The following is a 26,871-nucleotide window of genomic DNA, read 5'->3' on the forward strand; positions in this document are numbered from 1 at the left end:
TACTCACTGTTACCTGGTGAACTGAGGTATGTAGTAAGGGACAAGAAACCCAAAAATCTGCAAGAGGCGGGACAGGCCGGTGATTTTATTTCCTAAATTAGAAAACCAAGTATTTATGAGGGAAAAGTTGTGAGGAAAGTGTGGGAGGACACCAATAAATATCCCAGAGGGCAATTTAAGAACCAGCAGAAGGTTGGGGGCCATTTTGTGGGCAAGCCCTCAGATCAGAACCAGATCAGAAACCAAAATTTGGAGGGAAAAGGAGTTAAGAACTCTGGCTATGATCAAGTGAACTATAGGATCTGTTTTCGGTGTGGAGAAGAGGGTCACATTTCAACTCAGTGTGGTAAAAATAGAGAATTTGGGCCACAAAAAGTAAATTTGCCTAGGCCTAAATCTGTTTACTGTGTGCAGCAGGAACAGATTAACACTCAGAGGGAGGAGTTAGGCGTCATGGGAACACAAGCTGAGCTCCCTACACAAGCTGAAAACAGAGAACCTGATCTTCCTGTGGCAGAAATTAGGCATTGTTACCTAATTAAAACAAACCAGGAGCTGTTTAAAACTTCTGGAGACAGTATTTATGTCTTTAACAATAAAGGACTTGTGCTAACAAGTAACCTTATGTTATCCTGATATTGTCCCTCAGAAATACATTCTCCAATTCCCTTAACCACTGTTAAGGGAATTGGAGAAGCAGCTGTCATTCTGCCAGTGGCTGAAATACCTATCAGATATCAGGGGTGGGAAGGAAAATTGAGGATTGGGATTTCTTCGCAATTGCCATCAACTGTTTTGATTGGGACTGACCTCTCTGAGCATGTTAAGAGGGTTTTAGTTCTGACTTGTTCCCAAAAAGAGAATGTAGGGACAGCTGAGGAAGAAAATGAAAGTCATATGGAGATAATGACAGACATTAGTGACTCAGCTGAGATTATACATTTTAGTAATCCCCAAAGCAATACATTCACTCAGGAACAAAAGGCAGATTCCATGCTGAAACGCTGCTTTGAGAACATTTCTGAAGAACAGTTAACCCCTGATAGACCTGAAAGGTTCCTTATAGGAAAAGACCAGTTGGACAGGGAGGCCTTTGTGGATCCCAGTGGGGGAGGGGAGAATTACCACAAGCAGCTGGTAGTGCCTCTCAAAGATCCAGTGTTGACAGAGGAGCAGGGGCATGCTGGTACCATTGTAGCCCATATGGACATGACAATGACTGACCAGAAATTAGGACAAAACTTTTACTGCCTCGAAGTGGAGGAGCAGTTAAAAGAATTTGGCCAGAGGTGTAAAGGAGGTCAGGGGCAAGGAGATTGCATTGGCAAATCTGATGCCAAGCTGTGTCCTTTACCTGCTGTTTTGAACCCAGAACATTGTGTTGAGTTCGACATAGTTGAGCCATTGACCAGAGATATCCTGAGGGGAAACGGATTCAGTCTGAGCATAACTGAGGGTGCAGCATGTTCTCCCGAAGCAGTTCCCCTGAAAAATATTCAGGCTCAGAACATTGGAGATGCTCTGCTGAGGCATTTGGGTAGCAGCAGGTTTACTTCTGAGCTCATCAAGATTTTGGGAACTTATTCCCCTTACAACAGGATGCAAGTAACCTCCCAAGTGAATGAGGGAAATTATATCAATATGTTAGTAGGAAAGACAAGCCAGACAGGAGACCAGGGGAAAATAAGCAAGCCCTTCTATGTGAAAGAAAACTTTGTCTTACTAGCATTGGAAGGGGCAGACAAAGAAAGACTCGAATTACCTTGTGGGGAAGGGAGTTGTGAACTCAAATACACCTCAGAGGAGGACCAAATCAGTCCCTCAGTTTCCCCTGAAAACCAAAAAGGAGCTAGAGCAGTGCTTCTGAGGGGCAAGCATGTTTTCTCCAACAAGCCCAAAGTAGCCAAGGGTGTAGTGCACAGGTTTGACACCGGGGATGCACGCCCACATGTGCTTACACCTAATAGAGGTCGAACCTATATAGCCAAACTGTGGGGCTGGAAAGCAAGGTTTGTCCAAAATGAGAGAAGGGAAAAGACCCTGCGGGGGAGGTATGTGGCGTTCAGCCCTGCCCTCACCTGTCCGTCACAGCTGAATAGTGTGAAAGGAGCCAATGAGTGAACGGGAGATGGTTCTAAAGGGGGAGGGGCTGAGATAAAAAGGGGTGTGTATGATGTATGAGGAAGATTGAGTGGGAGATTAGATGAAGAAGAGAGAAAGAAAGAGTAGAGAGATCTGAGTGGGAAGGCAGTGTGTTAATGAGTCAGTGAGAGCAGGGTCTGTGTATTAGAGAGTTCAGTGATTGAAAGAAATTGATTATCTACTTGTGATTTACCTATTTCTTTTATGTAATCAAATAAACAAGTATTTAATTTTAAAGAAAATACAAGTCTAATTGAATCATTGGTATTGGAGCAACAATACCTGGTGGCAGCTACTTGAGAAGAGGAGTGAGCACATCCTGGAGGCCTGAGTTATTAGAGGCTTCAGGGTGCCCGCTACAGCACCCCCTCCTGCCGACATGCTCCTCTTAAACAGCCAATAAGGAAAGGGGTGAGGGAGCAAGGGAGGGATTGGGGATCCCATCGTGTGCCTTCACAGAGAAAAGGGGAAAAAAAGTGGAGGTTGTTGATCTGGGTGGCGCATGGAGTGGAGTTCTCCTTGGCATCTAAGAGGGAAACGGTGCCCAGTATGGTGGACTGGGGAGAGTGACAAACGAGGACACTGGAAACTAGGGTTCAAATCCCCATTTCCCCAAATGGGAAACTCACTTGGAATTTGGTGTTGGCTTTTATTCGTGCCTCGAGTTCTGAGATGATTTGAAGGAGAGTGGGGTTTGTAGTCAGAGGCAAATGGAATCTGTTAGGTTCAAAGTGAAATGATCTGAGGGCCTTGGAATTTAGTAAGGGCCCTGAGACTGTTTTTTCCTCATTTACAGCTAGGCTGGTACAGAGAGAACTCTGAGAAGGAGGAAGCAAGAGGCCCAGGAGACCAAACAAGAACGCCATCCCAATTGGGAAGGAGATGACACACCTGGCCCCAGCATGGGAGTTCGGGGGTGGAGAATGGTGTTAGCCCTCTTTGAAGTTAATTGGTTTACAGCTATGAAGTGTCAAGAAGAAGGAGGGCTAAGTGATGTAGAAAAAGATGGACGATGGGTTGGGTTGTAAAGGAAGCTTGGAGAGGGGAGTTTTGGAACAGAAAGTGCTATGTGAGAGAATGCTTACAGAAGGTAGAGACAGAAAGAGCAGGGGGTGAATAGCCCTTCTTAGAAGCTACTTAGCACAGAATTTAGTTTTTCATATTTTAATGAGAAATAGCAGCTTTATTTAACTATTGGAATCTTTGGATATGTTTCATGCTATGCTTTTGCAAGCAAAGTGTTTCTATTAATCTATATTTTCTTAATAAAAAATAATTATAAAATCTTAAATGAGGACTAGTCTCTTGGAACAGCAGGGTTCGACTTAAATCCCGTGGAGTGGAAAGGTCGCTAACTGGCTGCCCTAGAGAAGTCCTACCTTACTGAGCTGTTGTGAGTTCTGAAGTGTGATTGGGCTCAGAGTTAGCTTTGGGCAACTCCTCATTTTCCCTGGGAAATAAAACGGGAGACGTCTTAATAACCTTTAAATGGTCACTTTTATTATCACTAATCCCCTCCAGCACATTACTCAGAGGATCAAAGACGCTCGCCTCTGGCCACAGGCCATAACGAGACGAATCAAAACCACCCGTTGGGGGGGGGGTGTCACGCCATGCATCCCAACTGGGAGAGACTGGAGCGGGTGATGGTGGTTGCCCAGAGTCAATTGGGAGGTGACCTTGTGCCCCAGATTTCTGTTTTGCCCCCCATCCTTCCTACTGAGAGACCCCCATGGTCCCACTCTTGATCCCCTTTTTTGTATCTTTTTTTGGGGGGGTGGGAGCTTCCTTCCTCTGTCCTGATCCAGCTTGTTCCCCCTTTCGTCCCTTTTCTGCAGGAGGGGGCCTTTGGTGGCTGAGGGGAGCCAGTGCTGGACAAGGGAGCCCGACCCCCCCCCCTGCCTTGGAGTCCCCCCCCACTCGCTCCTCTCCCTCCAGCCCTTCGCCCCCTTTAATGGCCTGTGGGGGGGGGCGCTCCTCCTCCTCTTCCTCAACGGCGGACCGACCCAGACACCCCCCCCCCCCCGCCCGGACTCCTGGGGTCTCAAGAGGACAAGGCTGAAGGGGGGGGGGAGGCTGCATCCTCTGCCTCCGGCCAGGGAAGAACAATGGAGACCCAATGAGAGCTCGCTCCTCTTGCGCGTCACCCGTTGCTGGGCGGAATACCTCTAGGCTAGGGCCTCCCCCTGCCGGTTTTTATGGCGTCTATGAGGGGGTTGCCTGGCAACCCGGCGACGGCAGGGGAGAGGTTCTGGCTCCGCCCAGAAGACAAGGGAGACCCAATGAGAGCTCTGCTCCTCCTCCTGCTCCTTCCACGTCACCTGTCTCCAGGCAGAAGCCTCTCCCTCCCTTTGTCCTCCCCCTCCCCTCCCCCCATCGCCCCCCCTTTCCATTCAGGGGGAAAAAACGGGGTAGAAGAAGAAGAAGCAGGAGCGGCGTCGAAGGGGAACCGGAGGTGGGAAGCCCCGCTCTCTGCCCCCCCACCCTCTAGGATCCCCCCCCCGGGAAGAAGAGGCCGCTTTGCAAGGGGGGAGGGGAGGGGATTCCTCGCGAGTTTCCCGCCAGAGGACCGGCAAGGAGGGGAGCCATATTCGGTGGGGGGGGGGGGTTGGTGCAGGACCGCTTTTGGGGGGGGGGGCTCACGAATTGCAGAGATGGAGAAAAGCACGCTTCTTCTCTCCCCCCCCGCCAACCGCAGAGACCCCCCCCCACAACCTACAATGCAGGAAGGCCTTGCCCGGTTTGAGGGAGGGGGGAGGGGGGGTCTCTTTGTTTTTCTCCCTGCCTTCCTCCTCCTCTTCCTCTTCCTCCTCGCATTGGGGGGGGGCTAAATTGGGAGGGGGGCCGAATGGGAAGTCTGGGAGGGGCCTCGATCGCGCCCTCCCACCCCCCAGTGAGACACTGGGCCCTTTTCTCGACCCCCTTCTTTCCCCAGATCCTGCAGGCAGCCTTTTTTTTGGGGGGTGGCAGATGGGGGGCGATGGGGCTCCCCTCCTCCCCCCCATATACCTGCCCCCCCTTCAAGGAGAGGATCCCCTGGCCGGCTCTCCCGGCTGCAAGGGGGGGGGCTTCTCCTGGGCTCCCCCCCCCTTTGCAAAAGGCCCCTCCCTCCCTCCCTCCCTCCCTGCTTTCTCTGCCCCACTGGATGGAAGAAGGAGAAAGGCAGCCCTCCAAAGGGAAAGCCTTTCGCTCTTCCTTCCCCCCCCCCCGGGATCTCTCCAGAGGGATCCTTCGGCTTCTTCTCTTCTCCCAGGGAGGGGGAGGAGAGATTCCTCCCAGGATCGAAAGAGAAGGGATCACACGCCAGATCCCTCCAGCCTTTGCCAGGCAGGTGAGCTCTTTCTAATTGCCATCAGAGGCACCACCATCCTATTAAAACATTAATCATCTTCCTTCTCCAGGGACGGTTGAGCTGGCCCAAGGCCGCCCCGGCTGGTTCTTCTTACGGGAGGCGATCCAATGGGGGGGGGGGAGAATCGAACTCCCAACTGATCCGGAGCCCCAGAGCTCTCTAGCCAGCTACTCTCTTGTCAGCAGGAGGCCCTTCCTTGTGCTGCTCGGATAAGGAGGTCGGAGCATTTGAGCCCCATCGCCGGCAGCCCCAGAAGCCTCTTCGGGAGGGGGCCACCACCCCCAAGAATCCCGTAGCTGCTCTCGTTAACTGCTGAGGATGAGACACCTTGTCAGGGTCCTTCCTTGAATTCCCCCTTCCTTCTTTTGGGATCCAGGAGGGTGAACGGAAGAAGCCTCTCCCGTGGGGGGGGATCCTTCCCTACAACATTAAGGCAGGTGAAACCTTCATTTCTCTGAGTCAGAAGCACGACCATACTATGGGCAGAAGGCAATAAGGGCGGAAAGCGTAGATATATCATATTTTGGGTGAGTTCTGCTCAGTGTATTCATTTAATATCATTTTTACCTTGCCTTCTGCCTTACAAGAGGACCCAAGGTGGCTCCCATCAATTAAAGGACAAGAGCAGTTCCTTCTACCTGGGAGTGCGGGTGGATGCCGGGAGATGATCCTTGCAGGGTTTTTTTTTGGGGGGGGAGAATCTATTTAGAGGAATTCTCTTTGTGGTTTTGAGCTGCTGGTGTTCCCTGAGGGGGTGGCTGAATATTTCCTCAGTGGAAAGAGGGACCCTCTGGATCCAGGCTGGAGAGCTGTGGGCAAAGACCGTCTCCTGGAGGCTTTGGGGAAAGAAGGTCACCTCAAGGAAGGGTCTTCTGGCCTCCCGAGCAGAGATTTTGAAGGAGATTCCGGATTCCTCTGACGGATGTCTCTGTTTTCTAGAACAGCAGAATGAAAAGGGGCCGATTCGGCCGTCGGATTCAACCCTTTGCTCAGGGTGAGGATCAAAAACCAAGTTAACAGATGGTGGCCTCAGGTGGGGTTTTTTTCCAGCCTCATCTTTCTCGCCATCCTTAAAAGATCATCTTCAGAATTAGAGAGAGGACTCAGGGCGAGGTGACAGATGGAGGGGAACTAGTGAGATATGGGCACAAACCAAAAAACAACCACCAGGAAATGTGTGCAAAAGAGCTGGTTCCTTGGTTTGGGTTGTTTCTGAACCGGAGAACCCAAACGGATTGGCATCACACAATTTTTAGCATCTTCTTGACCTTTCTGGTCCATTGCCTCCCTCCTGCCCCAACAGGCTCCCCCGCTCCCCTCTGTTCCCACAACCCCTCTGGCCTCCTTAATAAACATTAAGGCTGCCATCTTGAGAGGAAGGCTAGCAGCTGCTTCCGGAGGCTGGGCTGCCTGTGTGCATGTGCCTGCCCTTCCGCTAAGAGGGGGACTCACGCATGCACAGTGAGTCTTTCTCCAAAGGAAATGAATTTAAAATAAATTTTAAAAAATTTGAGCGGCTGCCTCTGTGCATGTGGCTCAGCTGAGAGGTGGGACCCTGTGCGCCGACAGCCCACCCTCCAGGAATTGGCTTGGCTGCTTCTCAAAAAGTTCTTCAATTCATTGAACACTTAAGAAGTTTTTCCTGATATTCAACCTAAATCTGGTTTCCTTTAACTTGAGTTCATCGTTGCATGTCCTCCGATCTGGGATGATCAAGAACAGATCCTGCCCCTCCTCTGTATGACAATCTTTCAAGTCTCTGAAGAGTGCAATCCTATCTCCCCTCCGCCTTCTTTTCTCAAGGCTAAATATGCCCAGTTCTTTCCGTTTTTCCTCCGAAGGGTTGGGTTCCAGCCCCCTCATCATCATCGCGGTGGTACACTGGGTGTCCCCCTGGATTCATCCCTAAGCTCGGATGCCCAGGTCTCGGCGGTGTCAAGGAGTGCATTTGCAAAGATGAAGCTGGTGCGCCAGCTGCGCCCGTTCCGTGAGATGTCGGTCTTGGCTACAGTGACTCATGCCGTAGTTCCACCCTGTTTGGATGACTGCAACGCGCTCTGTGTTGGGGCAGCGGAAACTTCAGCTGGTGCAAAACTCTGCAATGGGACTACTGACTGGGGCCAGCTATGAAGAGCATAGAACGCCCCGGGTTACTGCTCCGTTTCCAGGCCCAATTCAAAGCGCTGGTTGTTACCTAGAAAGCCCTCTACAGCTTGGGTCCAGGCTCCCTGAAGGACCGTCTCTCCCTATAGACACCTTCTTGGTGATTCAGATCAGCAGAGGAGACCCTCCTCTTGCTCCCACTGCAAGTGCAAGCCCAGCTTATAAGGACACGGGGAAAGGAGGGCCTTCTCGGTGGCAGCCCTCAGGCCGTGGCACGCTCTCCCTCGGGCGATCAGGATGGTCCCTTCCCATTTATCCTTTTGGAAAGAGCTAAGCACCCATCTCTTCAGGCAGGCTTTTAAAAGTTATAATAGAATCCCTGAACCCCATTTTGGCAGATAATTTTAATTTTTTCCTGTTTTAATCTTTTAATTGTGTTTTAAATCATACATTGTTTAATTTATCTTTTAATATCTAACATATTGTGTTTTTAACTGTGTGAGTGTTAATGTTGTGAGCCGCTTTGGGTCCCTTGGCAGAAGCCGAAGATGAGCCAACAGTGTGATGTGGCTGCAGAAAAGGCCAATGCTATTTAGGCTGCATTAAGAGAGGGAGAGTCTCCACATCCCATGAGGTGCTAGTTCCCTTCTCCTTGGTAAACCTATTCCTCCTAGTTTCTGATATTAATACCAGTACTTTTTATTAATCCTTGCTTATTCATCACCAAAATCTGTTAATTATGTTTTGCCTGTTTTTCAAATCTTTCTTTATTGGTTTCATTTTAAAGAAATGTGTAACCCTTTGTTACACATTTCATAGTATATCAAATTACTATCCTCTCTTATCCTCCATATTTCCGTCAATTCTTTCTCCGTTTTCTCTAATATATGTTTATGTTGTAAAATGTCAAGAAAGCTTTTGATACATGGACACAAACAGTGGCCTTGGTGGAAGCGTAGATGTTGCCCCTCTGGAGGGAATGAGAAGAGAGCTGACAGAAACTCCGTGCTTTGTCTTTCTCTCTGGATGCAAAAACCTATGACAGGCAAATGTAATTAGAAAAACACTTTGTATTTAAACATTTAACTTAAATAGCTTAGCTTCAGCATAACAGTGTGTACAGAACATATATAATGACTGTTTACTCACAATCCCACTGTCAGCCTGACCGCCCTTAAGCAAAGGCGCAGCAACGAATGCTCCTACCTGAGCTTCTTTTATCCCAACTTCAGCCCCTACAATCCCAGGCGCCTGCCCGTGGCTACGACAGCCTCAAACTTTCCTAGTGAATCAGCTTTAGGGGCTTGACTGATCTACATGCAATTTGTTTCTCCGGTTTTCCTATGTATGTTGAAGACTTTGATTTACTGTATTTCTCAGTGACCTGATCTATACGAACATTTTGACATAAAATTCCTGTACGTAACCTCCACCTCCCAGCTTCTTTATAATCACATGTACCCTTAAAATTCATATTTACCAATGTGTGATTTGCTACATTTATTAACCCTACATCTGTTTTGCAAACTAAATCACAATCACGAGATGCAAATATATATAATCTATCCTAAAATAACTTTTATATGCTGATGAATAAAAAGTAAACTTCTTTACATCTCCTTTCATTCTCTCCTAACATTTTGCATGTCAGTTCTATTTATCAGTTTATTCCATTGTCAAAAGGTTCGCCTTTCCCTTCAGGCGGCCCCTCCATGTCAGCAGGAAATAATAAAGGTTGAGTCCTTATAACTTTAACAACAGAACTTTTATTGCCACCTCCACTCTCCAGCACTTCCTTTAATGGTTCCAACGGTTTAAAACTTGGTAACAAAGCCTCATCAACGTGCTCCAAACATTGAACATAGTCCCAAGGGGTTAACGGCGATGGTCCCCAAAGGGTTTCTTGTAACCCCAATGAGGGGGTGGGGGACTCCTCTTGGCACAGATTGTCCCACAGCATTTGTGCCGAATCCACCCCCTCTCATCCAGACCCTCCTCGAACTCCCCTCTCTTCCCACCGCGCTCTCGCTGCTCTTCTTCTTTCCACGGAGCCACGGTTACTTTCCACTCTTGGGTTGGTGTACGCACTGGTGGATATTGGTGAGGTGAGGGATCTGGCAAGAGTCCGCCCACTCGCAGGTTTGGGAAATCCCTTATTAAACCTTGGGTGCGAACTTTCTCAAATGCTTGTCTTTTTTCATCTCTCTTCTTTCTCTCATATTCATCCACCACCGCACTAAACCACACTACTCCCCCCTTCTCCTTCTCTCCACTTCCAACTGCCACTCCTGACTCCTCCCACTCCCCTTCAGCCAAACACACTTCCACCTTTACCTCCCCTTCTTTATTTGTTAACCCTTTCCTCTCTTCTTTATTACTTTCGCTGCTATTCAGCTGTTCTTTCTTTCCATCATCTTTTTCCTCTTTCTTCTCTGCGGACGGCACACTCTCTCTTTCTACACCTTCACACGCCCCCCCCGGAGGAGTGGGCCGTCTGCTCTTCATCACCGCGCATATTTCCTTCTCCCTGTCACGAAAAATAATCAGCATTAGCATGGTTGGTCCCTTTTTTATATTTCACCTGAAATGCATATGGCTGTAAACTCAAGTACCATCGTGTCAGTCGCGGATTAGCATCTTTCATTCTATTTAGCCATTGAAGGGGTGCATGATCAGTTACTAACGTAAAAGGTGCTCCCAACAAATAATATTTTAATGTCAAAATGGCCCATTTTACTGCTAATGCTTCCTTTTCAATAGTTGCATATTTTTGTTCACGAGGACTTAATTTTTTGCTAAGATACATAATTGGGTACTCTGTTCCTGACTTTTCTTGAGCCAACACTGCCCCGGTACCTCTATCTGATGCATCTGTTTGTACAATGAAAGGAAGAGAGAAATCTGGAGTGTATCTCTTAGGTAACTCATTCAAAATAATCTTTAACTTATCGAAAGCCTCTTGTTCTAATTTACCCCATTTAATATATTTATTCACTTTCTTTTTAGTAAGATCAGTTAGTGGGGCTGCAATACCAGAAAAGTTAGGTACGAATTGTCGGTAATACCCGGCCAAATCTAAAAATTGTTGTACTTCTTTCTTTGTTTTGGGAGCATGCCAATCAGATAGCTTGTCAATTTTTTCTTCTGATGGGCGTATCTCCCCTTTACTTACAACATGACCTAGAAACTTTACCTTCTCTTGGGCGACCTTACACTTAGAAGGATTAACAGTTAATCCTGCCTTCTTGAGTTCTTCTAGTACTCGTCTAATATGAATTATATATTCTTCCCAGCTCTTACTAAAAATATGTATATCATCAATATAAGCTCCCGCAAAGGTGCTAACAGGCTCTAGAACTCTATCCATTAAGCGTTGGAATGTGGCTTCTGCCCCATGTAACCCAAATGGCATTTTCATAAATTGGTATAACCCTTTTGGGGTGACAAAGGCTGTCTTTTCTTTATCTTCAGCCTTCACGGGAATTTGGCAGTAACCTTTCGTAAGATCTAACAAACTGAGGTATTTAGCGCCCCCTAGCTTTTCCAATAAATCTTCAATGCGTGGCCTTGGATATGCATCAAATTTTGATACTTCATTGAGTTTCCTAAAATCAATACATAATCTCACTTTCCCATCAGGTTTCGGGACTACTACTGGATAACTTCTCCACGGACTATTCGAGGGTTCGATTATTCCTAATTTAACATTTCTTCTACTTCTTTGTTGATAACATCTTTTAAGTGGAAAGGCCAATTTCGACTTCCGCTACGTACCACCATTCCTTCTTTGGTATTAATACAATGTTCTGCCATTTGGGTATGGCCCGGTTTGGTGGAAAAAACATCTTGGAATTCCTTCTCTATCTCTTTTATTTGTGTTTTCTGTGATACGTCTAAATTTTCTCCCAAAGGAATCTCCACTTGTTCCCCTTGATATAGGGATGATTCTGGCCCTAAATCTTCTTCTATACGTTCACCCCATAAAGCTTCTCTTTCATGCCATTCCTTCAATAGATTAACATGGTAAATACCGGTCTTCTTTTTCTTGTCAGGTGTTTTTATCTCATAATCTACTTTACCTATCTGTCTGATGACTTCATAAGGTCCTTGCCACCATGCAAACAATTTAGCATTGTCAGCAGGCAGCAATAATAGGACCTTCTGGCCTGCTACGAATGACCTTGGTGATATTTTTGCGTCATATCTTTTCTTTTGCCCGGCTTGAGCTTGCTCTAAATGACCTTTAGCCATTTCTGCTACTTTCTTTAAATGGTCTCTCATTTCTAATACATGCTGTACCGTCATCTGAGAATTATCTGCTCCGCTTTCCCATTTTTCCTTAATTAGATCTAAAATTCCTCGAGGGTTCCAACCGTACATCATTTCGAACGGAGAAAATCCCGTGGAGGCTTGTGGTACTTCTCTGATTGCGAACATAAGCGGTGCCACCAGCAAGTGCCACTTTCGGGGTTTCTCTATCACCAATTTACGTAACATGCCCTTCAACGTTTTGTTAAACCGTTCCACTAATCCGTTTGTTTGCGGATGGTAAACTGAGGCATGTATCGGTTCTACATCTAAGAGTTTCCACATTTCTTTCAACGTTAAACTCATAAAATTGCTGCCCTGATCTGTTAATATTTCTTTGGGAAACCCTAACCTAGTGAAAACCTGCATCAACTCTCTTGCAATTATTTTAGCACTCGTGGATCGTAGTGGTATTGCCTCCGGATACCTTGTTGCATAATCAATTAAGACCAAGATATGAGTGTGTCCGCCCGCTGATTTCGTTAAAGGTCCTACAATGTCAACTCCTATCCTGTCGAAGGGGCGGTCTATTAGAGGCATTGGCATCAACGGAGCACCTGGCCTAGGTTTTGTTTGAGTCATTTGACATTCTTTACATGTTTTACAAAATTGTTGTATATCACTATTGCATGCTGGCCACCAGAATCTTTTGAGTTATGCGAGCAATCATCCATAGCTAAATGACCGGCAGTGGGTATATCATGGGCTATTCTTAATATATCTTTTCTCCATTTCATGGGCACCACTAACTGTTTCTCCCCTTCTCGGTTTACTCGATATAATAAGCCTTCATCTATTTCAAATCCCGTATTCCCAGATATAATAGATCCCGTAGGTTGAGCTTCATATAATAATTTTTGTAATGTTGGGTCGTCTTGTTGCCATAGCCTCATTTGTTCCCGTGAGGCTCCCTTTAAAAAGTCAGTTTCAGATTCACTAATGTCGCAATCCCCGGCTAGCCCTTCTTTACTCTTAAGCAATTCACTCGCCCCCTCCCAATCGCATCCCAATAACATTTCTCTCGAAAGCCCTGGCACAATCCCCACTTTCATTCTCCTACAATCTTTACCAATTTGTACATCTACCCAAGTAGTGGCGTATTTCTTAGAATCTCCATGTATACATCTTACAGTTAAATCATCCGGTATTACCACTCCCTCCAACTGCCGAACCAATGTCTTGCTACACCCCGTATCAATCAAAGCCCTTTTTTCATGTCCATTTACTGTAGCCATCACTTCCCAACCCTCTTGTTTTGATCCCAATATCTTAATTCGTTCGTTGTTCTGTCCTACCCAAGAACAGTCCAGTCCGGGGCATTGCCTCTTCACGTGGCCGACACGGCCGCAATCAAAACACACAGGCTTGCCGTCCTTTCCTTCCTTCAACCCAGTGCCCGGTTCGAACAGCCGTTGGTCATACGTGATAGGGCGCGTTGGTTTCGGGCGCATCGGTTCGAAATTCTGAGGCCTTCCTCTGCCAATAACTGAAAAAGAAGACGGGGCGCGTGGCGCGTGGCGCGTGGCTGTTCCCGGTCGCCATCTTGTCTTGCGGGCGTGTCTTCTCAAAAGTAGTTCCGGTATGTTCTTTCGCTCCTTCCTCAGCCGCGCAGTAATTCTCAATTAGGCTGATGGCTTCCTCTAACCGCTTCGGTCTGTTTCTTTGTACCCAACTGCGCATGTTCATAGAAAAAGTGGATATTAAATGTTCCATAACAAAAATTTCTATTATTTCATCCTTCGTCTTTTCTTCTGGTTTTAACCATCTGATTACATTGGCTTTCATACGCTGGCTTATTGGGCGCGGATGCATCCCCATTTTGAATTTGAGCTCTCGGAACTTTTTGCGATAGGCTTCTTCTGTCAGATTTAAAGTTTGTAAGATGGCGCCTTTGACTGTTTCATACTGAGTTGCCTCTTGGGTGGACAACGTATCCACTACTTCTTGTAACACTCCGGTTAAGCAGGGTATTAAAATCAATGTCCATTGTTCTTTTGGCCACCCAGCTGCGGTGGCTACCCTCTCAAAGGTATGCAGATAAGCTTCTGGGTCATCTGAGGCACTCATCTTCTGCATACGTATTGGTGTGGGACCGGCTACCCATGGGTTCTTCACATCTTTCTGTTCACTTTTGGCCTTTTCTTCTCCTACATTCAATTGTAACAATTGACGTGTTAACGTTTGTTGTTCCGCTAAATTCTCGATCAATTTCGCTTGGCGTTGAATCGTTTGTCGCAACTCTTTCATCTCTTCATTTCCTGCCATAGGGGCTGCCCCACGTTGGGCGCCACTGTCAAAAGGTTCGCCTTTCCCTCCATGTCAGCAGGAAATAATAAAGGTTGAGTCCTTATAACTTTAACAACAGAACTTTTATTGCCACCTCCACTCTCCAGCACTTCCTTTAACGGTTCCAACGGTTTACAACTTGGTAACAAAGCCTCATCAACGTGCTCCAAACATTGAACATAGTCCCAAGGGGTTAACGGCGATGGTCCCCAAAGGGTTTCTTGTAACCCCAATGAGGGGGTGGGGGACTCCTCTTGGCACAGATTGTCCCACAGCATTTGTGCCGAATCCACCCCCTCTCATCCAGACCCTCCTCGAACTCCCCTCTCTTCCCACCGCGCTCTCGCTGCTCTTCTTTCCACGGAGCCACGGTTACTTTCCACTCTTGGGTTGGTGTACGCACTGGTGGATATTGGTGAGGTGAGGGATCTGGCAAGAGTCCGCCCACTCGCAGGTTTGGGAAATCCCTTATTAAACCTTGGATGCGAACTTTCTCAAATGCTTGTCTTTTTTCATCTCTCTTCTTTCTCTCATATTCATCCACCACCGCACTAAACCACACTACTCCCCCCTTCGCCTTCTCTCCACTTCCAACTGTCACTCCTGACTCCTCCCACTCCCCTTCAGCCAAACATACTTCCACCTTTACCTCCCCTTCTTTATTTGTTAACCCTTTCCTCTCTTCTTTATTACTTTCGCTGCTATTCAGCTGTTCTTTCTTTCCATCATCTTTTTCCTCTTTCTTCTCTGCGGACGGCACACTCTCTCTTTCTACACCTTCACATCCATATTGTAATATTATACCTTCTTTCATCCTTGGTAGGGTTTAACTTCTCTTCCTCTTCATCCATTAACATTTTTCTTTATTTATCAAGACTTTAAACCATTCCATTTTAGCTTCACATCTCCATTTGGTCCCATACTCTGACAACATACCCCAGCAAAGCAACACCCAATAGTAACAAATCCTCAAACGTTAACTATTTTCCTAAGAAAAACCCTAATCCATAAACCCTCACCGCTACATTTAATAATATTTCCACCCCCCTCTTTTTGGGCCAGATCCTGCCTGGCCACGGTGAAGTGCAAAGTCCTGCAGCTTGGAAGAAGAAACCCAGTGAAGAGTCCGGCTGTTGTGGAGGGAGATGATGGAAGAAGCTGATGGAACCCCCCCTTCCTCTCCTTGGCTCTGCCCGTCCCTCAGGTCTCCTTTTCTCTCTCCTTTTTTCTGCCACTTTGTGGACAGACTTTGGGGGGGACGGAGACCTTGGGGAGCCCCTTCCCCCCCTTTGGAGCCTTCCTGCCCTCCAACCGCTCCCCCCCGCCAGTCCTTTCTGCCCTCCCCCCACACACCGTTCATGCGGGGGGGGAAGGAGGGAGGGAACCTAGAGCTATGAAGATGAGGGAGAAGAGCTCCCCCCGGGAGGCCCCTTCGAATGGGAGCCGGAAGCGGGACCTGCAGCGCCTGCCTTCCTCCTCCTCCTCCTCCTCTTCCCCCCCTTGGTCCCCTGGAGAGAAGAAGTGGGGCTCTTTCTCAGGGGGGCGCCTCCCGGATCGGGACCCAGATGGAGGTGGGGAGATGGAGGGGCTGGTCGGGTGGGGGGGTGGGATCTGCACGGGGGGGAGTGAGGTGGCCACTCTCGGGGGAGGGGGGGCGGCTTCTCCAGGGATGGCCGAGGTTCCCTCCTGGGGTTGCAAGGTCATTTTTTCCTTTCTGGGTCTCCTCGAGGGGGAAGATGATTCAAAGGGGGGGAGAAAGAGAGGATCTCTGGGGTCCAGATCCGAGACCCCCCCATGGGTAGGGAGACCCCCCTGCCCCTGCAAGGCCCTAGCAGGAGGGCTTCATCTTGCCCCCCCACGCATGCCTCCCGCTAAGGATGTGGGGTGCCCCCTCCCTCCCTTAAAGGGCTTGAAGGCCTTCCTTAAAGGGCTGGAGAGGAAAAGGGGAAGCAGCACTGGGGGGGCAGGAGGGAGGAGGCCCCATCCCCGGCAACATGGGGGGTGGGAGAAGTGGGGCTGGCGAGAGAGGGGGTCCTCCCTGCCCCTTCCCTGCGAGGGGGGAACGTCTGCTGGACCTCTTACGCTTTTGCACACACACACACACACACACACACACACAGTGTGTTTGTTTCTCTGCGTGTGTTGTGTGTGTTTGTGTTTGTATTTTCCTGGATGATCCGGCAGAGAGGAGGGCTGATCGGATCCCTCTCAAGACCAGATCCTGAGCTGAGGATAAACTGCAAGGGGGCGGGCGGCTTCGTTGTTGTGTTGTTTGTGTGAACACAGACCCCCCTTTCCCCAAAAGGCAGGCAGGAGAGAATCAGGAGAGAGAGAGAGAAGGGGGTGAACTTTCCTCCACGGAATCTTTCTGGAGTGGAGGCTGAAAAGGACATCCATCTCCCCAGGAACGGTCTTTTCTTGGAAATCGTTCTCCCCCCCACTGCCAAAATGGTTCTGGTCTTTGGGTCCCGAAGGCACCATTCAGGGCCATCAGCTCTGCAAAAGACCTGCCCCCTCACTCCTCATTCCAAGGGATTCGCCCTCCTGCCTCCCGTCTGGGACTCTCCGTGGGGTGGAGCAAATAGAGGGCTTTGGAAAGAGGCCAGAAGAGGCTGCGGTCCTTCCACACGGAGGGCAGGAGGAAAGAAGAACCAGAAAAGGCAACCCAGCCTCTCCTTCTGGGGCATCTCCCTTTCTGGGCGGGTCTTTTGTGGAGTGAGTGGCTCTGAAGGGTCCTTTCCAGACCAAGTGATCACAAAACGCTTTGCTTTCCAGCAGGGGCAGCCCACGCCAAGCCTTTCCCAGTCCTGCGAGGTTGGCAGTGAGCTCAAAGGGAAGTTAAGCAAGGTTGGGGGTTGGAAGAGAGCAGGCGAGAAAAGTCCTGAGACCTGAACTCTGCCCGCCTTGGGTCAACAACCCCATGACACACGGGGCCCTTGGCCCACAGAGGGGGTGCGGAGGCCGAGGGGCACCTTTGGAGACACGCTCTGCGTTAGGATCCCTGAAATGACAAGAAATAACAAAGGGTCCCCTGAGAACAGAAATCCACCACATCACACGGGCTCTGGTCTTTTCTAGATGTTGATTTTGTTTACCGTTTTTAGTGTAGCTTTGGTTTGATTCTCCTTAAGGTTTATAGACTTGCTGTTTTTAACTTTTAAATCTTGTGTTTTAAAGTTTTATATAAGCTGCCTTGTGACCTTTTTTTAAGGAGAAAGGTGGGGTAAAAATATTTTAAATAAATTGTGGGAGAAATACCATCTTGTATGCTGATGCTTTCATCGCAGGTGTCAGTGGGAAGCATGGTTCCTGTTGCTCTCTGGTTCCCTGATGTTGCCCCCCCCTCCTCCCTGGGTTGGTGGAGGTTTTATCTTGGATCCTGGCATGAGATGCTCCTTCCTTCCTTCCTTCCTTCCTTCCTTCCTTCCTTCCTTCCTTCCTTCCTTCCTTCCTTCCTTCCTTCCGTCCTTCCTTCCTTCCTTCCTTCCTTCCTTCCCTCCCTCCCTCCCTCCCAGGCACATCCCGGAAGGAAATGTTTTTGATTTGCTTTATCCATAAAGCCTCCATGATGATCTTTTATGTTTTTCTTTTCTCCTAAGACTGAGCTGAATTCCATTTGCTTTTTTGGGGGGGACCAAAAACAAAGAACCAAATCTCAGATCCCTCCAACGTTTGCAAGGTCAGTGAGATTTCAAGAAGTGGCTTAAGTAGCCTTGCCCCCCCCTCCTCTCAGTTTCCCTGGCCTGGCAGGGATTTGAATCCAGGTCTCCTGGTTTCCAGTCTGGTACTCCATCCATGACACCACAGTTCTTCTTTGAGCATGTGCCCAGTGGTGGTATTTGGGTGTACGGTTTTCTTTGTATCTTATTTAGGTGTATTTTTTTTAAAAAAAGATCTCGATCCTGCTCACCCCAACCCCATGCTCACCAAGGTCAGGTCCTCTTGGCAAGAGGCAAACCTTGGTCATCCTGATTTGGGGTGTGTGTGTTGGGGGGGTTCCCTTCAAGGCTCCCTCCTTCTTCCCCCTGAACAGACAAGCCAGAGTGGGGGATTTTGATTTGCACCATCAACTTTTAATTAAAACTCTTATGATAATAGATCAACAGGGAACCTCAGTTCTGTCCCCACCTTCTCCTTCAATGGGAGGATAAAAGGGACGGTAGACGGAGGCTGAATCCAAGCAAGACGCAGGGGTCTTCTATCTGGGTGCACCTGATGTCTGTGATTTGCAGGGTTCCCAACACTCGCTGGACATTCTTCTGGACCCAACGCAGTCAGTGTTGAACCAGATGGTGCCAGTGGCCTGATCTGTTCACTTCCCTCTCAGACAAGCCAGACTAGGGGATTTTGCGAGCAAACACGAGTCCAAAAACATGTGTAAGCCTGGACAGAGAGCAATCAGGAGTTTGCACATGCTAAAATGGGCTGAATGAGTCCAAATTCAGCTAGCCATGATACAACACTCCTTCTCACAGGTCTGCCCACATAAGAACACCCTAGTACTCTCAGATATTATTTTGAAAAGGTCAAGTGGGCTTTGTAGTCCTTAGACTTAACTTGCACCACTGACAGGACTCTAAGTAAGCTAGGCCGAGGCAGCACTCTCAGATGACCCTATGACAAGTGTACTCTTCAGGAAACCAATTGAGTTTTATAATCTTTATTTTATTAAAGAATAAGCATGTTACTAAGTATCAAAGCCAAATTAAACCAAAACAAATAAACTAGCATTGTGCTGTTTAGTTATAAAGATGTAGTGAGGCAAAGAAAACATGAAAAATAGAAGAGTGTTCAAAAACCTTACAAAAACACAAAAAGCCATTAAAAAGAATCAAAACAGTTCCAGTCCAGGAAATCATTAGTAAAAACAAAATAATCCAAGTAGGTTATAAAAAGGCTATAGTCCTCAGTGATCCTGTAGAACAAGAATCCTGTACTAAAAAGAAAAATTCAGTAAAAGTCCCATTATCCTTAGAAAAGTCAAATCCAGTAAATGTACCATAGTCCTTACAAAATTACAAGAGCATAGTCCATATGGAGTATTCCAAGAAAAGAAGTCCATAAAGAATATTCCATAGAACAGTCCATAGAAAATAGTCCATGCATAGTCCTTAGGGAAAAACCCATAAGTCCATAGGTAATCCAGTATAGTAAAGGTTAGTCCCATGTGTCACGAATGACTGAAGGATCGGTCTTGAAAGACAATGTCCATAGGCAAAAAGTTCCTTTTTCAAGAGTAACTGGCAAGGGCTCATCGCACCTTCCCACGATGTCATCCAATCAGAGTTCGTTACTAGGCAAAAGTCCTGTTGCACCACATGACTTCTTTCTCATACACAGCAGATGTTATTTGGGTTACTGTAGTTTATCAAAGAGTCACAACAATTCCCATCTATCTAATCACACCGAGTCCTTTCTCAGGCTCTCAGAATAACATTCTCTCTGCTCGCCTAGAAAACAACTTGTCAGCATAGCAAAGTTACTGTATACAAAGAAGCAAGATGGAACCTCTCTGGCTCATTTCTTAATTACAAAACCCATATGGCTTAAAAGATTTTAACTCAAAATCCCATCTCATCACACCCTCCACCTGTGCAGTGGTGCCTTGCTTGACGACAATAATCTGTTCCAGCAAAATCGCTGTTAAGCGATATCATCATCAAGTGAAATAAAAAATCCAATTGAAATGCATTGAAAACCGGTTCAATGCATTCCAATGGGCAAAATACCTGCTCGTCCAGCGAAGATCCTCCATAGGCGGCCATTTTCCGGTGCCTGTTAAGTGAGGAATCCCTCCCAAAAACAGCGGGGTTTGCACAGCGGGCGGCCATTTTGAGAGCCACCAATCAGCTGTTTTACAATTGTCGTTTAGTGAAGAATTGGTTCCGAAGCAGGGAACCGATCGTTGTAAAGTGAATTTTTACTATTTAAACATTTTGCAATTGCAAAAGCAATCGCAAAAACATTGTTGTGAAGCGGATTCATCATTTAACGATGTAATCGTGAAGCGGCGCACCACTGTACTTCGGACTCTGATGATAATTGATTAACAGGGAACAACATTTCTATTCCCACCTTTTCTTTCACTGGGAGGATAAAAGGGACAGTAGACTAAGGCTGAACCCAAAGAAGACGGGGGTCCTCCAACTGGGTGCCCCTGATGTCTGTGATTTGGGTGGTTCCCAAGGCACGCTGGGCGTCCTTCCGGAGCCATCACTGTCAGTGGAGAACCAGGTGGCGCCCATGGTCTGATCCACCTACTTCCCTCTTAAACGGGTGTTGCAGCTGGGCCCCTGCCTGGATGTAATTATCATTCCCCAGATGGGTCCACACTCAGATAGTTTCAAGAATAGACTACCGTAATCCTCTTTCTGTGGGGCTTCCCTTGAGACTGACACCAGCTGATGCAAGAGGGGCAGCATCTCCTCAGTCCACCGCTCTCCCCCTCCGGTCGTCTCCTCTGGGAAGGCGATTCCACAATTCTGCGTGGGCGATGGATCTTCCGTTCTGCGTTCTGCATTCTCTCTTTTCTCCATTTGCCTCCACTCTTAACTTCTGGCTCCATCCTCTACTCTCCCGATTGGCCCAGTAGAAAGGTTTCCTGGCTGAGCAATCTTTCCTTCCCCCACATCCTCTCCCCCTCTTTGCTGACTTAAGCTCCCTCCACTTTCTTTGCTGACTTAAGCTCCCTCCCCTTTCTCTCATGGGGCTCTTGTGAGTCTCTTCTTTCCCCTTTTTTGGATCTTGAAGATTGATCTGAAGAAGCCGCTTCTGCTTTGAGGAACTTTTAAAAGGGGAAAGCAAATGAAAGATCTGATTATTAATCTCACCAAGTGCAGGGCTCTTTAATCCATGCATCGACCTCGGAGTTGTGTTGACAGACTCCCACAGGCTGGGTGGAGGGTCTCCTGCATTTAGAAAGAGCATGGGAGTGATTCCAAATTAAGGAATTAAAAATGATGTAAGAAATATAATAATAATAATAATAATAATAATAATAATAATAATAATAATAATAATAATAATAATAATAATAATAATAATAATAATAATAATAATAATAATAATAATAATAATAATAATATAATTTATTGTCATTGTAAGTATATACACAGTATACCATACAACGAAATTCACAGACACCCAGAGACCAGACACATGCACACACATAACATTCCCCAAACACTCCCCACCCACTAGAAGTCCCCCACTAAAAATACAAACATCTACACCTCAGGCCAAGTAACACAGTCCAACTAATTATTCACTACTGGTGGTCTTTAAGCTCATTATTAATTGCAATTATAGCTCTAGGATAAAAACTATTTAGAAAACGTGTGGTCCGAGTCTTAATTGTTCTATATCTTCTGCCAGACGGTAACAGTTCAAAAAAGTTATAAGCAGGATGGGAAGAGTCTCTCAGGATGCTGTGTGACTTCCTCAGACAGCGGGATGTGAAGATGTCATCCAGGGTTGGTAGCTGGAGCCCGATGATATTCTGGGCAATTTTAATGGTTCTCTGTAGAGCTTTTTTGTCCGCTACAGAGCTACTCCCAAACCATGCCAGAATGCCATAAGTTAGGACACTCTCAATGGTGCTACGGTAGTAGGACAGAAGTAAATGCTGTGATAAATTTAACTTCCCGAGCATTCTCAGGAAATACAGCCTCTTCTGTGCCTTCTTCATTAGCATGTTGGCATTTATAGTCCATGAGAGGTCCTCTGAGATGTAAGTACCCAGAAATAGCTGCAGAGTTAAAAATACTCCTTCACTTTGAAGTATTCTGCTTTCTCCTTCTCCTCCTGTTGCTGCTGCTTTATTGGGTTAGCAGGGCTTTGATCAGACCCGTTGAAATAAACGAAATGAAAAAAAAAACACTCCCTTCATTCTTTTAAGCATGACTAGGGGAAGGACCCCACCTTTAGGTGGCAATCCCAAATCGATTTTCCAGGAAGAAAGTCCCTCTGATCGTCTTGAAAGGGGTTGTTGGGCATTTGTACCCAAACAAAAAAAATGAAAAAACCCTGCTAACCCTCTGGAAAATGAAGCAAAGAAGGAAAGTGTATAAGTGGCCCATTGGCCCACCCCACAAAGAATGGGGCAAGTATTTTTTTTCCTTTTAGGGCTGTGGCACCCAGATGTGTTAAAAATACGTCTTTCTTCAGAAAAGGCATCACACACCAGCTTCTTCCCCCTTCCTTGCCTTCGATGGTGAGGGATGTCAAAGCCTGAGAAAGAGCATCGTTCAGCTCCCCGCTGTCTCTCCCTCCGTAGGCTTCGTGGTGCCATCAGAGCCCTTACCCGTATCATCTCTTCTTTAGGGTGGAGGGGAAGCTGGCAGCTTTTCCTGTTCTCAGGTTGTTGTCTCTGGAGATAAAATGCAACGTAATTAAGAGCCCTTATGGATCAGGCCAAAGGCCCATCTAGTCCAGCCTCCTATATCTCACATTGGCTCTAGCAGGTGCCTGTGGGACCACACGAGACGACGAGAGACCTGTCTCCCGATACCCCTTCCCTGCATCTGGCCTTTTGAGGTCCCTCCCTTCGAACCCTGGAGATTATACATCCCCATCATGGGTTGTAACCTCCGATTGACTTTTCTTCCAGAAATCTCTCCAGTTTCCCTTTTCAAGGCATCTAGGCTAGACGTCACCAGCACATTCTGTGGCATGGAGTTCCACAGACTAATAAAACGCTGGGTAAAGAAATATTTTCTTTCCTCTGATCTCACTCTACCAATACTCCATTGGAGTGGACGTTCCCTGAGGGTTCTGGTATTGTGTGAGAGGGAAAAGAGCCCCCGTCTAGGCATTTGAGCCATCCCCTGCAGACTTTTATACGTCTCCATCATGTAACCATCCTCTGGCACCTTTTCTCTAGACTCAAGAGCCTCAAACGCTGTAGCCTTTCCTCATCAGGGAGGGCCCCCGTCCCCAGTCATCATTCGAGTTGCTCTCTAGTGCACCTTTTCCAGTTCCACTCTGTCTTTTTTGAAGTACGTCGACCAGAACTGTCCGCAGTTCTCCAGGTGTGGCCTTACCAGCCTTTTGTATAATGTTGGCTGCTTTGTTTTCAATCCCCTTTTTAATTATCCCCAGCATGGAATTGGCCTTCTTCAGTGCCGCCGCACACTGGGTGGACTCTTTCATCGAGCTGTCCGCAAGCACACCAAGCTCTTCTTCCTGATCCGTCACGGACAGCTCAGAACCCATTCGCTCCTGAAAAAAAGATTCAATTTTATGTCCCACTGTGCAGTACTTTACATTTTTTCATACTGAACCGTATTTGCCATTTTTCCACCCAGTCTCCCAGTTTGGAGAGATCCTTCTACAGCTCTTCACAATCCCTTCGGGTCTTCACCACCCGGAAAAAGTTTCATGTCATCTGCAAACTTGGCCACCTCACTGCTTATCCCTGTCTCCAGGTCATTGATGAACTGGTTGAAAAACACCGATGGCAGGACCGATCCCTGGGGCACATCGCTCTTCCCCTCTCTCTATGGGGAAAATTGCACATTGACATTTCCTCTCTTGTTTCCAATGCAAAGTCATTTGGAACTTCTCTTAAGCAGAGAATACCCCCAAAATACAGTGTGCAGGGACTTGATACAATAACAGAGTCTTAGATTTCTACAAACACATTGGCTAAAATCTACTTAATATTTAGATCCTACATCTAATTGGTACACACATGTGCAAAACAAACACATGGGTCCCCTATAGATACTTGGGGTGTGCCCACCTCCCCTTAATGACCTTCTTTTAGAACATGCCACACTGTCCCAACTTCCTTATCTTATATCACCTGGCAGATCTGCTTTGACTGTATTCCTGCATTGAGCAGGGGGGTGGATTTGATGGCCTTGTCGGCCCCTTCCAATTTCACTTTTCCCTGATTCTATGATTCTATCTGTGTTTAGCCTCTGGGCAGCATTCCTAAATGGGCCATCTGCTAGTTCACTGGTTCTTAACCTTGGGTTACTCAGGAGTTTTGGACTCCAACTCCCAGAAGCCTTCACCGCCAACTGTCACTGCGTCCATATCTTCGCCTTCTATTTGCCAGGAGCTGATCAGACCAGTGGCCATGAGTGAAAAAATTCCAACATATTTCGCCCACTCTGGCTGCATTGCATTGGCTGTCCATCCGATTCCTCATCGACTTCAAAGTGTTGATGCTTACATATAAAGCCCTAAACCGTTTAGGGCCTCGATATCTGGTGGAACGCCTACTCCCACCAAGATCTACCCGTGTCACTCGTGCAAAACAGGAGGTGAGGCTGCGGAGCCTAACGCCGAGCGAGGCCTGGAAGGAGAAGACAAGTAATCGGGCCTTCTCGGCGGTGGCTCTTCGCCTCTGGAACAATCTACAGTGGTGCCTCGCACAACGGGTGCCTCGCAGAGCGATGAATTCGCTCTACGAGGCCGTTTTTGCGATCGCAAATGCGATCGCAAAACGATGCCCGTATAGGCGGTAATTCACAGAGCGAAGGTCGGTAAGCTGCTCGCTTACCGACCTTCGCTTTGCGACCCGCCAATCAGCTGTCCGGCGGGGCCAAAATGGCCGCCTGAAAGGGGCGGGGGTGCAGCGTTTTCGCGCCCTTGGTAAGCAAGGGGAGCGCGCGAAAACGCTGCGGAAGCCCCAAAATGGCTGCGTGCAACCATTTCGGGGCTTCCGGCAGCGTTTTCGCGCGCTCCCCTTGCTCACCAAGGGCGCGAAAACGCTGCGCCCCGGCCCCTTTTGGCTGTTCCGGCGGCCATTTTGTACCCGCCGGACAGCTGATGGCAGCCATTTTGGCGCCCTCGTTGTGCGAGGGAAGGGCACGAAAATGGCTGCCGGCCCCTGGGAAGCATCGCACTACGGTGAGTATTTTATGGCATTGGAACGAATTAAACGCTGTTTAATGCGTTCCAATGCCTTTTTGTGTTCCGTAGTGCGATGTTTCCCACAGTGAAGGTTAATCCGGAACGGATTAACCTCGCTGTGCGGGGCACCACTGTACCTCCTTGGATTCGCGGAGCTCCCTCGCTGGGTATCTTTAAGAATCAATTAAAGACATGGATGTTCCGGCAGGCCTTCCCACCAGACAATTCCTGATGTTCCTCTTCTTTCCCTCTCCACTGGTTTTCTATCTTTGTAAGGTTCTTATTATTTATGCTGTTTTATATATGTTTATTTTTCTTATTTGCCGATTGTTAGCCGCCTAGAGTGGTCCTGAGTTGACTAGATAGGCGGGATATAAATAAAATAAAATAAATAAAATAAATAAAAATGATCTTAGTTTTTTTATGTTGAGCTTCAGACCGTTTTTGTGCTATCCTCTTTCACCCTCATTACAAGGAAGCTTAATTCCTCCTCACTTTCTGCCATCAGAGTGGTATCATCTGCATATCGGAGGTTGTTGATATTTCTTCCAGCAATCTTAATTCCAGCTTGATATTCCTCCAGTCCAACCTTTCGCATGATGTATTCTGCATATATGTTAAATAAGCAGAGGGACAATATACAGCCTTGTCATACTCCTTTCCCAATTTTGAACCAATCAGTTTTTCCATATCCAGTTTTAACTGTTGTTTCCTGTCTCATGTATAGGTTTCTCAGGAGGTAGATAAGGTTATCAGTCACTCCTACTTCTTTAAGAACTTGCCATAGTTTGCTGTGGTCCACACAGTCAGAGGCCTTTGCATAGTCAATGAAGCAGAAGTAGATGTTTTTTCTGGAATTCTCTAGCATTCTCCATAATCCAGCGCATGTTAGCAATTTGGTCTCTCGTTCCTCTGCTTCTGTTAGGTCCCTACAATTTTTGTCCTTTATCATGTCTATCTTTGCACAGAATATTCCTTTAATATCTCCAATTTTCTTGAACAGATCTTGTCTCTCCTTTCTATTCTTTTGAAATCAGCATTCAATTTTCTGTAACTTTCCCTATCTCCCTTGCATTTTGTTTCCCTTCTCTTCTCTGCTATTTGTAAGACCTCGTTGGACAGCCACTTTGCTTGCCTGTATTTCCTTTTCTTTGGGATGGTTTCTGTTGCTGCGTACTGTACAATGATACAAGTCTCTACCCATAGTTCTTCAGGCACTCTGTGTACCAAATCTAGTTCCTTAAATCTATTCTTCGCTTCCACTGTGTATTCATAAGAGATTTGGTTTAGATTACAACTGACTAACCCAGTGGTTTTCCCTACAATCTTCCGTTTAAGCTTTTGCTATAAGAAGCTGATGATCAGAGCCACAATCAGCTCCAGGTCTTGTTTTTGCTGACTGTATAGAGCTTCTCCATCTTTGGCTGCTGAGAACATAATCTGATTTCAGTATTTCCCATCTGGTGATTTCCATGTGCCTCTTGTGTTGTTGGAAAAAAGTGTTTGTGATGACCTGCTTGTTCTCTTGACAAAACGCTATTAGCCTTTGCCCTGTTTCGTTTTGAACTCCAAGGCCAAACTTTCTTGTTGTTCCTTTTATCTCTTGACTCCCTACTTTAGCATTCCAGTCCCCTATAATGAGAAGAACATCTTTCTTTGGTGTCAGTTCTAGAAGGTGTAAGTCTTCATAGAATTGGTCAATTTCAGCCTTTTCAGCATGGGTGGTTGATGCATAACTTGGACTACTGTGATGTTGAAAGGTGTAAGCAGGTGCTTTTAGGCAAATGCCCGAAGCATCTCAGCAAAGATGAGAGAAC

General features: G+C 47.1%; 2 long non-coding RNA genes across 2 annotated transcripts in view; both read left to right on the top strand.

The window, feature by feature from the left end:
• The window catches only part of LOC144584997 (uncharacterized), a 259,478-nt gene that overhangs the window by 123,545 nt on the left and 109,062 nt on the right, over positions 1-26,871 (top strand). The window lies entirely within an intron of this gene.
• LOC144585001 (uncharacterized) lies at positions 4,542-15,374 on the top strand. The gene is made up of 2 exons (XR_013539507.1): positions 4,542-4,597; positions 5,680-15,374. It is a non-coding gene; the product is annotated as an uncharacterized LOC144585001 (long non-coding RNA).

Source organism: Pogona vitticeps, chromosome W (genome assembly GCF_051106095.1).
Source record: "Pogona vitticeps strain Pit_001003342236 chromosome W, PviZW2.1, whole genome shotgun sequence".
Classification (NCBI taxonomy): Eukaryota; Metazoa; Chordata; class Lepidosauria; order Squamata; family Agamidae; genus Pogona; species Pogona vitticeps.